This window comes from Hipposideros armiger, unplaced genomic scaffold (genome assembly GCF_001890085.2).
Source record: "Hipposideros armiger isolate ML-2016 unplaced genomic scaffold, ASM189008v1 scaffold_415, whole genome shotgun sequence".
NCBI lineage: Eukaryota > Metazoa > Chordata > Mammalia > Chiroptera > Hipposideridae > Hipposideros > Hipposideros armiger.
The window spans coordinates 735,286-738,702 of record NW_017731765.1 but is presented as its reverse complement, the minus strand read 5'-3'; the positions used below and the strand labels follow the sequence as shown (position 1 = coordinate 738,702).

General features: G+C 42.5%; 1 pseudogene; it reads left to right on the top strand.

Moving 5' to 3' along the window:
- The first annotated feature begins 2,061 nt into the window (after window positions 1-2,061).
- On the top strand, window positions 2,062-2,893 carry LOC109394187 (40S ribosomal protein S4, X isoform-like; annotated as a pseudogene).
- The last annotated feature ends 524 nt before the right edge of the window (window positions 2,894-3,417 follow it).

Here is a 3,417-nt window from a genome sequence, read left to right as displayed (position 1 = left end):
AGATTGGAAATGTAGCACGTTAAAACTGATAGTCCAAGGCCATTCAAAATGTAAATAAGTAAGCATAGGAAAGATTACACTGTAATTATGAACTTAAACATGATAGGGTAGAATCCTTTCTAGAGCTATCAGTCTCTAGCTGACAGACTCCAAAGCCTACCATGGCGACCAAAATTTAGGTAAATCCCCAGTGTCCATCTGTGAAACCCATAACAATAAAAAACAAAACTCTATAACATATCAATCAGTTTAATGACCATGTGGGTTCCACACTTCCTTGCAGGTGTTTTTTGGGAAGAAGAAACCATCTGAAATGTTTCTTCTTGTGTCTCTTTCTGAGACTAGTACAGTGGGCATAGAGGCAGGAGTGAGTGTTTCCGCACAAGCTGATGACCTCACAGGGCCCAGGCATTCATCTTCTTAATGGACTCTTGTCTAATAATAGTCCTCCCATTCAGTACTCCTACTCAGCCTGGCTTCCGGTTGGTCCTGAGCACACACCCAATTCTGAATCTTGTCCCAACAACATTTTTGCCATCCTAAAACAATCATCATTATGCTTTTACCTACATATTTCCCTTCAGCTTCCTTCCCTGTTAAGGAGATGTATTCCTCAGTCCAGTTCTCATCTACCACACTTGGTGTCATCGCCTGTAAGATACATGTTTGATTTTTTTTTCCTTCACGTTTTAACATCTTGGAAATTGAGATGGTCTCTTAAATTCAATATTGACATTCATCAGAGGTATAAATTATAACCAGTCTCTTTCTAACTCTTATTTTTGGTTTGTTTTAAAGATTTTATTGGGGAATTGGGGGAGGGGAATAGCGTTGGGGAATCGGGGAAGGGGAACAGACAAGTTGCTGTCCTTTTGTTCTTCAGTCTAGTTGTGGAGGACCTTGCTTCACTGGCCCAAGTTGGCACTATCATTGCGCTCTTCCCGGGCGAGGCAGATCAGTCGCCGGCTTCTGGACAGCTGCTCACTGCGGCTGCTGGCCGCTCACACTGGCTGCTGGCTACACACGGTAGCCCATGGCAACCCACTGCAGCAGGGGCTGCAGCCTACGCCGTCGCTGGCGACTCATGGCAGCCCAGCTCTAGGTTGAGTTGTTGTTCAGCATCTTAACTGTAGAGGGCAGTGTCACTGATCCTCATACATGGGATCCAAACCGGGGCCCCCTGGCGTCCCAAGCCAGCTCTTAACCATCGCGCCACTCGGCCGGCCCCCCTTTTTTTTTTAAAATAGTTTTCCATATATGCTACAATTTGTTTACTCATCTATTATTTGACATTTGGATATTATCCAGCTCATTGTGTGGATGTATGTTTTCATTTCCCTTGGATAAATGCCTAGGAGTGGAATTGCTGGATTGTACGGTAAATGTACATTTATCAAAAACTGCCAAATGGTTTTTCTAGTGGCTGTTTACTCAGGAAGACAAAGAGCCTCACTCTGAGACGATAAGCTAGAGGTTTGTTTTTAAAGTAAATTTATTTTCTCTTTTTATTATAAGTAATATAAGAATACAGCCTCACTTTAAGACATTAAATCATTCAAACAAAAGAAGAGCAGCCTCACCTCCAGTCCCTCCTTCCCCCCAGGTGACTATGATTAACAGTTTCCTGGGAAGGGGACTGCCTCCTGTACCTGGGAGGAGTTGCAGGGCCTGGGCCTGCAGAACACAAGGGTGAGGAGGTGCCTGGGTGGGGCGCAGCACTGGAACAGTCTTTCCCAACTGCCCCTGGGCTTGCTAGCTGTGAAAGCATTGCTTTTCTACTGCTGAGGAATAATTATGTTGAAAAAGAGTGCTGGTTCTTTAGAAACAAATATTCTTTTGCCCTAGAATATACAGTGTTTGAGAACAGGCAGGTTCTTCCTCCCAGTGCTCATTTTTCTAGGCTTCCAACCAGGCAAAGATACCCATTTTGTCACTCTTACTCAATTATATTGCTGGAAATTCTGACCATGATAATAAGGCAAGAAAAAGAAATAAAAGGCATACCGAAGTCACAGGATACACGATAAACACACAAAAGTCGATTGAATTTCTGCTCTTTCCATGCCCAGTGCAGCCATAGATCGTGGTCCCAGGAATTATCTGAAGTGTGTAGTGGCTCCAAAGCATTGGATGCTGGATAAACTGACCAGTGTGTTTGCTCCTCATCCATCCACCGATCACCACAAGCTGAGGGAATGTCTCCCTCTCATCATCATCCTAAGGAACAGACTGAAGTATGCCCTAACAGGAGATGAAATAAAGAAGGTCTGCACGCAGCGGTTTATTAAGATCAATGGCTAGGTCTGAACTGATGTAACCTCCTCTGCTGGTTTGATGGATGTCATCAGCATCGACAAGGCTGGAGAGAATTTATGTCTGATTTACGACACCAAGGGTCACTTTGCTGTTCATCAGCTTTCACCTGAGGAGGCCAAGTACAAGTTGTGTAAAGTGAGAAGGATCTTTGTGGGCACAAAAGGAATCTGTCACCTGGTGACCCACACTGCTCGCACCATCGGGTACCCTGGTTCCCTCATCAAAGTGAACACCACCAATCAGGTTGATTTGGAGATTAGCAAAATTACTGATTTTCTCAAGTTTGACACTGGTAAACTGTACGTGATGACTGGAGGTGCCAACCTGGGAAGGATTGGTATGATCACCAACAGAGAGAGACACCCTGGTTCATGTGAAAGATGCCAGTGGCAACCTGGATGCCACCTGGCTCTCCAACATTTTTGTTATTGGCAAAAGCAACGAACCATGGATTTCTCTTCCCCGTGGAAAGGGTATCCGCCTCACCATTGCTGAAGAGAGAGACAAGAGACTGGCAGCCAGAGCAGTGGACGAAATGATCTCTAGGTGACATGATTGGAAGAGTACTCATCCCCAATTAAAGGTAACAGCATAATTAATTGCAAAAAAATCAATTAAATTTCTCTATGCCAGCCATAAACATATAGACACTGAAATTTAAAATACAACACCATTTACAGTTGCTGTTAAAAAAAAAAGGGAAATACTTAGGTGTATGAGTAAATCTAACAAAACATGTATAAGATTTATATGCTGAAAACTACAGAAAGTTGATGAAAGGAATCAAAGCAGACCTAAATAAATGGAAGGCATCCCGTGTTCCTGGATTGGAGAACTTAGCATAGCAAAGATGACAATTCTCCCCAAATTCATGTATAGGTTTAGTGTAACTCCTATAAAAATAATAGCAAGATTTTTTTCTTTTGTAGATATATAGACAAGATTGTTCCAAAATTTATGCGAAAAGGTAAAGGAACTAGAACAGCTAAAACATTTTTGAAAAAGAATAAAGAAAGAGGAATCAATCTACCCGATTTCAAGACTTATTATGTAGCTATAGTAATCAAGACTGCAGTTCTGATTGAAAGCTAGACAATTGAT